The 12262-nt window shown below is 44.4% G+C and overlaps 1 protein-coding gene and 1 pseudogene across 2 annotated transcripts in view; one reads left to right on the top strand and one right to left on the bottom strand.

Annotated features, from left to right (window-relative positions):
- The window catches only part of Kank1 (KN motif and ankyrin repeat domains 1), a 194298-nt gene that overhangs the window by 91122 nt on the left and 90914 nt on the right, over window positions 1-12262 (bottom strand). The gene's annotated exons all lie outside the window — the stretch shown is intronic.
- LOC113456573 lies at window positions 9229-9349 on the top strand (annotated as a pseudogene).

Below are 12262 nucleotides of genomic sequence, written 5' to 3'. Positions count from 1 at the left end.
TTAAGAGATTAAATGCCTCTTGCCATTTCTAGTTTGATTTCTCTGCTTGTGGTTCAAGATAGGAGCTCTTAACTTCCCACTTCCATTGCCATGCCTGTCTCTTGTTGACATGCTTCCGCCATAATTAACCTTCTCTCAGGAACCAAAAAGCCAAATAAACTCTATCTTCTGTTTTATTTTGTTTCATTGACTGCGTCAATCATCTCCTGCCTCCAAGCTCCTGCCCTGTTCGAGTTCCTTTCTTGCCTTGGGTCATTGATGGACTACAATGTGGAAGTTTAAGCCACATAAAGTCTTTCCTCCCTAGCTTGCTTTTTGGTCAGTCTTTCATCGCAGCCAAAGAAACCCTAACTAAAACAATAGGTCTGGTTCTTCTCTCCTGCCAAGTCTTCCCAGCACCACTGACTGAACGGCTCTCCCGTCACCGTCACCACCGTGAGTCCTCGGCATCCTTACCAGGAGGAGGTTTTCTGTAATGTTCCAGGACCACACGGGAGCCACTTGACATTTGAGGAATTATTTATACATCTATCCTGTTCCTGTTAACTTGCAGCTTCTTTCAGGGTAGTTCTGGCCACATCTGTCACTCACACCCGCAGCAGAATCCCATCACAGAGCCCGAGGAGAGCAGGAGCCATAAAACAATGCCACTGGTTTCTTCTTCTCCAAGGGGAGTTGTCTCGGAGACAAAACAACTATAGTCATTGGTGCTAGATAGAGCTAATGAGGACTCAGGTACCTTTGGCTGACCCAAACAGGTTCTAGTCCTTATCTTCTCTCCATCGCTTACTAACTCCATGACACAAAGGAGCAATAAAAGCAGGCTGCTCCACAGAGAAGACCCTCATCATGTATGCTTAAAAGAAGGTTGAAAAAAGTTAATATAATCATTTTTTCCTCTCCCTCCCCTCCTTCCTTCCTAAGAGGTCTTAGTGGTACTGGAGATTCTCAGGACAAAGCAACGCTACTGACAGCATCTGGACATCTTTGAGTCCTCTGTTAGGGCAACACCCCTCCCCCTGGGGTGCTCAGCAGCAGGACACCACAATCAGCAGGGGGTGATTCAGGAGCAAGCACACAGCAGTGCAGATAGTAAGGTGGGCAGAGGGGAGCAAACTCCCCGCTGGTGGGGAAAGGAAGGATTGTCAGCAAGTCAACACCACAATCAGCAGGGGGTGATTCAGGAGCAAGCACACAGCAGTGCAGATAGTAAGGTGGGCTTGGCTCAAGTCCTCAAGGGCAGCCATTCCAGAGGGGAGCAAAGAGGAGCTGACTCCCCGCTGGTGGGGAAAGGAAGGATTATCAGCAAGTTTCAGGCTTTTTTTCCCCCTACTAATTCTGAGAATCTTTATCCTAGAGGGTTTAGAACAGTCAAATGACCAGCCACCTGCGGACTGTGGACTCATCTGTGACAATGACAACTTGAGCATTTCTGCACTTAGCACACCCATGTGACACTGGCTTTGAATGTGACTCTAGGGCGCCCTGAGGCTTCAATCACACTTACTTCACTGTATGGTCAGCAGTGCTTCTTCAGAGACAGACTTCTGACAGAGCCAATACTGGGAGCATTAATCTCTCTTTGACAGTAGTCGCCAACCACCGAGATGGTAACGTTACCTTACAGCTGTGAGATGTTCTGTTGCATGAATAAGGTGAGGCCCTAAAGTGAAAGTTCTCACTAAATGTCCCCCCAGGGACAGAGGTAAGTTTGAGGCCAGGAACCTGCAACCAGAAACTGAGTCCCCTTGACTTCGGAAGCACGTTTGGGAGGTTGGCCCTAAATGCAGCTTTCCAGATGCGGCTGGGAAACCTGACTCAAATGCTCCACTCTGGATGACCAAATGTTGGCTAGTTTCCAGGCACATGGGGTACTCTTGTCCCATAATGTGTTGGCTAGGTGTGGTGGCACATGCCTGTAATCACAGCATGTAGGAGGCCGAGGCAGGAGGATTGTGAGATTTGAAACTTGCCTGGGTTACAGAGCAAAATCTTGCCCACGCCTTCCCTGAAAGGGGATTATTTCTTATCTCATTAAACCTTAAATTTCTGAATTCTCCTCTACCCAACATTTAACTTCAAAAGGTTACTATCAATGGCCCGGAGCCTAGCTCGGTGGTTGGGCTCATAATTACTTAGCATGTACACGGTTCTGGGTCCAGTTAACTACACACACACACACACACACACACACACACACACACACACACACACACGTTAATTATTGTTTTGCTTTTCTTCCTTTTCTTCCAAAGAATCACTTGGCGAATACATCAGCCCATAAAAATCAGGTTTAGACTAATAGACGGTTTGTGAGTTAATGTTCCATTCTAAGACACGGTAGGAATTCAACCGGTGTTGTTAGTGGTGACTCTGAGCCGTGGAAAGTAAGACCTTCTTAGACACTGTGTGCCTGAAAGTCGTCTGACTGGCCTAGATAACACCACAACAATAGGACTTAAGTCAGTAAAACGTAACTGAGATTAAACAACACCCCCAACACACACACACACACACACACACACACACACACACACACACACACACACTAGCATTTGAGTGAGACACAACCTCCTTAGTCTTGGGCTTTTGAAAACATGGTGTTCCCTGTTCCCAGTTGGTGGTGGTGGGGAGGTTTAGGAGGTAAGGCTTTGCTGGAGGAAGTGTGTCACCGGGAGCAAAATTAAGAGATTAAATGCCTCTTGCCATTTCTAGTTTGATTTCTCTGCTTGTGGTTCAAGATAGGAGCTCTTAACTTCCCACTTCCATTGCCATGCCCGTCTCTTGTTGACATGCTTCCGCCATAATTAACCTTCTCTCAGGAACCAAAAAGCCAAATAAACTCTATCTTCTGTTTTATTTTGTTTCATTGACACCGGGTTTCTCTGTGTGGACTTGGCTGTCCTGGAACTGTCTCTGTAGAGGTTGGCCTCGAACTCACAGAGATCTATCCCGAGTGCTGGGATTAAAGGCATACGCCACCATGCCTGGCTTCAACTCTGTTTTCTTTACACTGCTTGGTATTGTTTTCATGGCAATAGAAAAGTAACCAATACACCCAAGTAGCTAAAGCCTGTCTTGTGTATCTTAAAACTATATAAAACCCTTTAATGTTTTAACACAGGAATACATTTTAGGTGAAGTCCTTAAAAATAATAGCAAGGCTTACAGGAGAAATCTGTCCACGCATCCACATATTGAAGGTAAAATTACTTGGAGATCATTGTGTGCTTTTATCCCTTGCTGAATGCTGGAAAGCTACCAGGATTATCTAGAGGCTTACTTCGTTCTAATAGAACGGAAGATTCTGAACTGATGTCAGTTCTTTGTGTAAACATTTAGTCTCAAGATGTAAAGCAATCTTTACTCAAAAATAACTTCGTCCTGCTAAATATTTTGACTGGGAGGCAACAGATATGGATTGGAGAACACAGTTCGTTTTTTTCTCAATGAATGTAGCTTTATATTGAATGCCATTTCTCTGTTCTTGGGAAATCAGTTGTTTGTCCAAAGGAAGTGGATTCTGGGGCCAGTATCAGAAGTGATCTTCAGGAAGGTACCTCTGCACAGGGCGGGCAGTGTCAGGAGTAGGTGAGGCACACTTACTTCTCTGAGCCTACAATCAGCTTGGCATCCAGGGCAGTTCTCTAAATATGTTGACTGACAAAAACCAGAATACATTTTATCTGCCACTCCACCCACCCACCCACGCCTTCTATAAGATGTTCCATTCTACAAACACGTGTTTTCGTCTTTATGAGAGCAGCAAGTCTGAGTGGAGCCTACTCCTGTGAGAAATAAGAACAGGGGGGGGAGGACAGCAGAGGAATGTTTCCCAATGACTGAGTACCTGCCAGGACCCGGCCTTCTGATCTGAGCCTGTGCCAAGGGTGATAGGCACAGGCGGCTGCTTACGGTGGGAGAAACAGAAGCTCTGTGAGGAGCCCATTTTTTCCTTTCGCCCCCTCCCCCATCTCACGGTGGAACAAGAGTGGCTGGCTCCTTATCACCACCAACTAGCTTTAAGGGTGGCGCTGGCTCTGCCCGCCAGGCTGGCTTCCAGGAGAAACAGAGCTCAGCTTCAGGGTCCCCATTTCTTTGAACAGAGTAAAAAGATAATTATTTCTCAGACAAAGCAGATATACCCACACGAATAAGAGCTGACATTTTTGAGAAAATGAAGGAAACGAAAGCCAGGACACTAGATGCTGGTCATGCCTTCTTCTTTCCCCTCTAGTCTCTGGATTCCGTTTATCTTCAGGAGACAAAAGAAATGTCTGGATTGGAACATTAAATTTCAAGTGTCAGCTGTAGATTATAAACTTGGTAAGAGAATGGGGACAGTCCTTAGAGATGGCTTAAATGGATCGTAAATTCTTTGCTATGAAGTGTTAGGAATGCCACGTGCTAATCCAAGAGGAAGGCTTAAAGCCAAGCAGGGAGACTGCCTTGCTCTTTTGCTCCTTTCCAAGAGTAGAGGCAAACGGATGTAAAGCAAATTCGCCGTACAACAGACTGAGGCCCTTGCGGAGCAGGCTACAGATTCACCAAGGATGAGGCAGAACCTGCTGCTTCTTACTCCAGGGTCCTGAATTTGTGGTTCATTCAGTATAATTACTACCTCAGTTAATATTGACTGCTTCTACACAAGGAACCTAATAAACGGGGAGGGATGAATGGGTGGGTGGATGGGTGGATGGATGGATGGATGGATGGATGGCTGGATGGATGGAGACATGGGTGGATAGGTATATCATGGGTAGATGGATAAATACATGGGTGAATGGATACATGTGTGGTTGGGTGGGTGGATGGACAGGTGGATAGGCTTTTAAAAATTCCCACAGTGAAATTTAATATCAAGTAAATATAAATAGAGTATTCCTTTACATGGAGCTAAGTCACATATAGATTAAATGTCAGCTTTGAGAAGTGTCGAAAGTTTCGTAAATTAAAGATCTGAGATACAGCCTGATAGTAACTTACATTTTAATGTCTACTTTAACAATCTGCACATAACCCACCATGGTTAATCAAGTTGCTCCAGACGTGAGTTAACATCAGCTACAGTCAAAGAAATCACAGACTTATTACCAAAGGAGGCTTTACCTGAATCCTCGCAGATTTTCCTTAAAATGAGAGTGTTCTAGGGATTGGGTAAAAATTGAAAGTCTAGTACCCATAGCTGGGCATGTTGGCTCCTGCCTGTAATCCCAGTACTCAGAAGGTGGAGGCAAGAGGCTTAGGGTTCAAGTCCAGCCTTGGCTACATAGTAAGACTGAGCCAGTCTGAGCTGCGTAAGAGCCTGGCTCAAGGAGGGAAATACGTTGTTAACCCAAACAAGTTCTAAATTCACCTTATTGCCTAATACATGCCAGCATTAAACATTTCTTTGAGTGTCAATCAGGGTGTGGCGCTTCACTGTTGCTAGGTGGGGAGGGAACTCTGGAGTCAGGCCTACAAAGGAGTTCCTTCTGGTCTTCAACATGAGCTTTTCTCTTTGGGCTGTTCTGCCTGACCAGGCTTGTCTAAAGCAACCAATGGCATCCACTCAGGTAGGGAACATGTATGTTAGTTGGTCTCCCCTTCTGATCTTGGCATACCAAGGAATAGCAGCTGGCCGACATTTCCTGGAACCAGAAGCTGTGTTCCCTAATTCCCCTTCCCTTCCGTGTGTGAGTTTAGTCAGTCAGGTACCAGGTGGTGTCTCCTCTGCCACTATTTTCTGTCTTTAGATAAAGAAAATAGGTAAAATCTGTTCCCGGTGACAGAGGCCTAATGTGGTATACTGACCTGACCTGTATCCAGAAACTGATATTAAAACTGCACCCAACGCAAAAAACCAGCCAGAAAAGTAAGTGACTAACAGCTAAATTAGCCAACTGTTTCCCTAGAGCAGGGCTTCTCAAAACTTCTTCCAATAGCAACAAGGTTTGCCTGAGAAATACTTACACAACTCCAAGGATATAAAAAAACAACTGTGCAAATCATTACTGATAATAAATTGGAAAACGTATTTTTTAAACAATCTTTTGGTATATATGTATTACTTATATTGATTAAGACAAAGACAAATTTGCACGCCAATAAGGTAGATGTATGTGTTTGCTCTTCACGAAGAATTAGATGGTGGCTGAGAATATTTGACGCCGCAGAGCACAGAGCGTCCAACAGTTTTCAGAGTTTACTGATATCTTGACTTTACTATTTTCAGTGGTAAGAAGAGTGCTAGGCAAAAATACAGACCCAAATGGCAGAAGTCCGCTGAAGATCACTTCAGAAGCTGCTCGCCATTCTGTTCAAACCCCAAGCCAAAATCATTTGACAATTTTTTAGGGCAATCCTGTCAGCCGTTGAATGCAAACCTTTGAATGCAACAGGCAGACAGGATAAGAAATGCTGAGGAACGATGGTGAGACAATAGTAAATCCTTGTTTTCCACAATGTATGCTTCTATAAGAGCAGAAAATTCTGTATGTGTAGTAAAGACATTGCAATACACAATATACAAGGCTCTTGACTCTAAGTCCAGGTGTTCAGACTGCATTCACTAGCACCGTGTGGCAGGACACCATGGACATGCGGATGCATGCCATGTGTTCTGAATCAAGGCCGCAGAGAAGCCGTGTGATGCAACATGGGAAGCACTGACAGCAACATTTTAGGTTTGTTGACATTTGATTTTGAATTAATTTTTGATTGGTGCATGCCCAGAAATCTCTTATTGTTGTCGAATATTGTATGACCTCTGCATTCAGTTATGTGACCTCATCTATGGTTACAGGTTCACACTTTGAAAACTGTGTCCCCCCAGGAGTTGTGCTATGGGTCCAGCCCTGTGTCGAACACCATGAGAATAAATGGGAATTCTAAGCTCAAGTCTTTGAGCTCAGGAGCCTCTTAAGACTAGCCACTGTGAAGACAGAGAGTGTTACAGCTGAAGTCTAAAATGACACCACAGGCCCCTGATTTGAATGGTGGGTCCTTGACATGAGGCTCTATGGAGGCTGTGGAACTCAGTCATGGATTGGTGGGGAGAAGCAGGCACCAGGAGTGACATTTGACAGCCATAATCCAGTCCCAGCACTAGCCTGGTCTCTCTCTTGCTTTGCCATATCACACTCGTGAACAGTTGACGTAGGATTCCCTCTGTATGCTGTGAATTGTTTTCTTACCATTGGCGAATAAAGAAGCTGCTTCGGTCTATGGCAGGGCAGAATAAAGCAAGGCGGAAACAGAGATATAGAGAAAGAGTAGGCAGAGTCACGATGGGCCAAAAACTCTTAGAAACCATGAGAAAATAAACCTTTCCCTCTTGTGAATTCCTTTTCCTCGAGTATTTTGTCACAATGACAAAAGCAACTAACACAATAAGAGAAGAAATAGGATGTCGTTCTTCTCTTCAGTAACACAATTCAAGAAAGAACAGCTGCCAGGAGTGGCAGGTGAAGACCAATACTAGGTTGTTAAGTTCAAGGCCAACCTGGGCTACATAATAAGACCCTGTTTCAAAAAAAAAGGGCGGGGGGAGAATGGTATTTGTATCATGCAACCACCTCAGGCAAGGTGCCTCTCACCGGATGAAACATCTCTATGTTGGGGGATGGGGACCCTAAAAGGGGGAACCTATGGCACCAGGTAGATTGACGGCAAAGCCTGCCACTCCTCCCCAGTGTGTCTGAGACAATCTTAACAGAAATGACTCTTTACAGATCTCAGGAAGCTGGTGCTAAAATTCACACAATGAAAACTAACAGCCCCCACGTCCAAAAGGCGTTGTTTAATAAAGTGAGATGGTAGTGGGTGGAGAAGAAGCCACCTTGACATGGGTGTCTACTCAGAAGACGGCAGGAAAGCGCGAGAAGGGCGTGGTGAGGATAAATATTCAGAGAAATGAAGTCAGGTACAACTTCACACCAGTAAAAATCTGTTTACACTGAACCAACCAGACTCAGAGCACAAAATAAATGCCGATAAGGAGGAAGGTAAGGGGCCAGGATCACTCTACTTTCTCTCTCTCTCTCTCTCTCTCTCTCTCTCTCTCTCTCTCTCTCTCCCCACATGCACACAAACACGCATGTTCTTGTTCTCTCTCACGTGGAGCTCAGAGAACGACTTGCAGACAGGCAGACAGTACTTTCTCTACTAGCACCATGTGAGCTCTAGGGTTTGAACTCAAACCATCAGGCTCGGCGGCAAGTGTCTTCTTCACCTGCTGAGCCATCTCATCTGCCCTGAATATACATGTCTTTAGAAGACTATGCCCACACACACACACACACACACACACACACACACACACACACACACACACACACACAATGTGCACACGCACACAAAATTACTGAGTTATGTCAGGTATTTAGTGGCAGTAGCCAGGGATGCAGAGTAACCTGCAAACCTTCATTCAGGACAGCCCCCCCCCTCCCCATGCAGCAAGGAGCTGCCCCATGTAAAAGGCCCTCAGCAAACTGCCACTAGGGATAAGACAAAGGTGGCCATGTCTTCTAGGAAATCTCTCCTCAAAGACAGAAGTAGGGAATCAACCTTACATAAATAGAGAAAGTGCCTCATTTTCTGAGAGGTCTAAAATGTGTTTCCACTCATGAAATACATCTTTATGTGTTATTGATACATTAATTATAATAGTATTATCATTATTCCAAATGACTGTCATTCACTCTTGCCCTGGTCTAAAAAAGAGAAAGCAGCAAGGGACCTGGTAGCCTTAGCTGGGAGCGAGTGCAGCACACTGCAGACAGCTGCTCCTGGTGAAAAGGTCTCGCTTCCCCCAGTGCTCTGCAGAGACGTTGGCAGCTCCCCCAGCAGCAACTCGTCACCACTCCCCACCTCCCGGGCTCCTGTGAAAGAAATGAGCAAAAGCCCTCTCTCAAGTACAGTGTAGGTTAAATGGTTTCCTGCCTTTAAAAAAAAAAAAAAAAAAATACAGTGTAGGTTAAATGGTTTCCTGCCTTTAAAAAAAAAAAAGAAAGAAAGAAAAGGTATTTTAGTCACGATGCAATTGAATTCTCCAAAAAGCTGCTAATACTGCCATCTAGTGAACAGTGCCCGAGGCAAGGATCATCTCTAAAGTAACTCCAGAAGCTAAGTCCCCTCTTCTTTAATCTCCTTGACACATTACATGCAGAACATTGAGGAAACAATAGAAAGCTGCCAGACTGTGGACTGTTGTAAGAATCAGTCAAACTTCAGAAACGAGCATAGTGTAGCGCTTGTATATGCTTTTGTTCAGCTGTGGACAAAGGCAGGTTAGACAGGTGAAAAATAAACCCTCTTTTGCAACCCAGAACTCATTGTAGAAATTTTGATATATACAAGAAGAAATAGAGGAAGGAAGGAAGAAAGGTCGGAAGGAAGGAAGAAAGGAAGGAAGGAAGGAAGGAAGGAAGGAAGGAAGGAAGGAAGGAAGGAAGGAAGGAAGGGTAAGAATAGCAGGGCCAACAAATTCTAGATTCCCATAAGGCAGAGGAGCTCTGTCCATCTCCAGCCCTGACTGCTGCACAACTGTCCTCACTGAGTGCATGGCTGGTGGCCAGGTCCATGGCTCCCATGTGGTGACCCCCTGTGGTTTTCCTGAGTTAGAGCCCATTTAACCTCAAGGGCCCGCTAACTGCATGGAGTAATTCGTCCCAACTCCTTGTTTCCATGGCTGTGAGGGGACAGGCAACCAGAGCAGCAGCCTGGTCCAGCAGTGTCCCCAAGCCTTCACGTGCTCTTCCTCTTTCCGCTTCATCTACGGATTTTGTCGCTCATTTTATAGGCTCTTTTAAGCTGACATAAAATTTTCTCACACCAAGATTGGTGTATAAAGAAGAGCCATCAGGATTGCTTGCTGTATACATGATATTCTGCCTGAGGTCCTTACTGTGCTCATAAGCTCATCCTGACAAATATCAGACAATGGGGATTCCTGATCTTTGGGGTCTTCTTCAACTCATACACTCCCCATTAGGAGACACACACAAAAGATCTGGGTGCTGAAGAGAGAATGGAAACATCACTCAGAAGCTAAACTATCAAGGAGCCTCGGGAAGTGAGAATGGTGTCATCCAGAGACCAGATTTCTGTACCTCTGACATACTCCTGCACAAGATAGGCCATGTTATTCAAGTGACACAAAACCTAGCCTGTCTGGAATTAGCCTCCATGCAGGGAACACAAACAAGGATATCCAGCCCACACCGGACCAGGTGTTGGATAAGGATACATCAGAAAGAACGGCAGTTAGACGGTCTCATGGTTTTTATTCCAAGTTTAACCATCATCTGATGCCTCTATATCTTCCTACCTATGTTCTAAATGGAGGATGGAGTCCTGGAAACAAAGTCTAGCCATGTAGTTTTAGAAATGAGAAACTGTGGCTCAGAGACAGTGAAGAATTTGGCCCAGAGAGCTGGCCTTGGTTCAGCGACAATCTCTGTGACTTAGTCCAAGATTCCTTAGACTGCTGTTTCTAGTACAAAGTTGTGATCTAATCCTATGTTAGTGAACAGAACTTTGGGGCCCATAACATGACATCTTTAAAGGTCAAAAACCCAGTATTCACATCAGGCTACCTTCTCTTGGATCATGGGGATGGATGGAGACAGGCTGGCACTCAAAGTGACCCGCACCTATCATGTGACGATCAGTCCAGAGTAACAGAGGAAGTGAACGGAGGACACAGAATCTGAAACACAAAGTAAGACAAGCAAATAGGAGAACACCATTGCCGTCTTCTGAGGCTCCTAAAAGACATTAGCTGTGTCCACAGCAGTCCTATGTACTGGTCTCTCTGCGGGTCCCAGAGAAACAGGAAAACCACACACTTGACTGCTACTTGTGGATCGAGACCATGAAGACAAATCTCAGAGATAGCCAGTTCACAGAAAAAAAGACAGAACGTTGTCTCAAACCCATCCTCCCACACCCCCATCCCCACCTCAGCTTTGCCGCGTGAGCCATCCCTCCAGGGGCCCAGACAGACCACCTTCACTTATATGCAAGGATTTTTCAGCAACCTGTGGCCCAGGAAAGCTGGAGCTGCTGATTCCAGCCAGTGCTCAAGGAGCAAGGACAGCACACAGGAGCCTGCCCTTGCCATCAGCTGCTACATGACGTCAACGCTGATCACTGCAACAGTGTGTTGGGAGACAGAATGACATTCTATTAAAGAAAACATCACACAGCTAAGCCTGCCCTTGGCTTTACTGTTTAGCCACACAGCGCATTATCATCTCTTCTATCCGACCCCCTTCCCATCAGAACCTTCGTTCCAAATCTATGTGCCATTCATTGGCTTAAGAGCACATCATGGTTCATTTTGCTGAATGGGGCTAAGGTCAGGTAAACAATTTCTTCTTTTTTTTCCTAACCTTATAGATGTCTAAATTGTTTCATCTTGTAAAGATAATTGTGTTTGCTTTTATAGTTTAAAGAGTTTTGATAAACAAAATGTTTAAAACATTAAAATATTCTTATCCCCAAGATCCAGTTGTGCTTACAAATTTATCCCAAAGAAAAAAATGACTACGGTATGAAGACTTCAATGCTATATAATGTGGCAAAGAATTAAGCATAGTCTATACATTTAGTATTAAAACAGTCTACATATTATGGTATGTTAATACAATTGAGTGTTATCATAATTGCAAAGACTCCATAAGTAAGCAGAAAAACCCAATACCTCAAAAAATACCATGTTCAAAAAAAACCTAAAGCACATCAAAATGCATACTAAATATACAAACAAAAACATTTGTTATATGAGAATGGTGAAATTTATAGGTCATTTAAAAAACATTTTGTTTTCTTTAACAAATAAACATAAACTACCTGCGAGCCAGCGGTCTATGGGAAATTAATTTTGCTGCAGTTCCAAAGTAAACTATTGATCAGACTACAAGAATTTACAGGCTTAAGTCGTAATGGAAAATCCAGTAAAGGAAATGAGAGAGGAACCATGGATTAAAAGGCAAAATGTATGTGAGTGGATCAATGAGTGCGGACGTATTTACAACGGTTCTGCTGCGCCTGCCAATTAAAGCTAAAGAATCCCCTGAGAACTCACAAACAAATCCGTTTAAATTAGAAGCAATAAGCTTACAGATGCTTTCCCAATTAAAATGCTGTAGCGCCATCATAACCCTGACGCTGCGATTAAGGGTTTAATAACAAGGTAAAGTTTCCTAGATGAAGGAAACTGACAATCTCTCTCTCTCTCTCTCTCTCTCTCTCTCTCTCTCTCTCTCTCTCTCTCTCT

Source organism: Microtus ochrogaster, chromosome 8 (genome assembly GCF_000317375.1).
Source record: "Microtus ochrogaster isolate Prairie Vole_2 chromosome 8, MicOch1.0, whole genome shotgun sequence".
Classification (NCBI taxonomy): domain Eukaryota; kingdom Metazoa; phylum Chordata; class Mammalia; order Rodentia; family Cricetidae; genus Microtus; species Microtus ochrogaster.
This window is presented reverse-complemented; position numbering and strand designations above follow the sequence as displayed.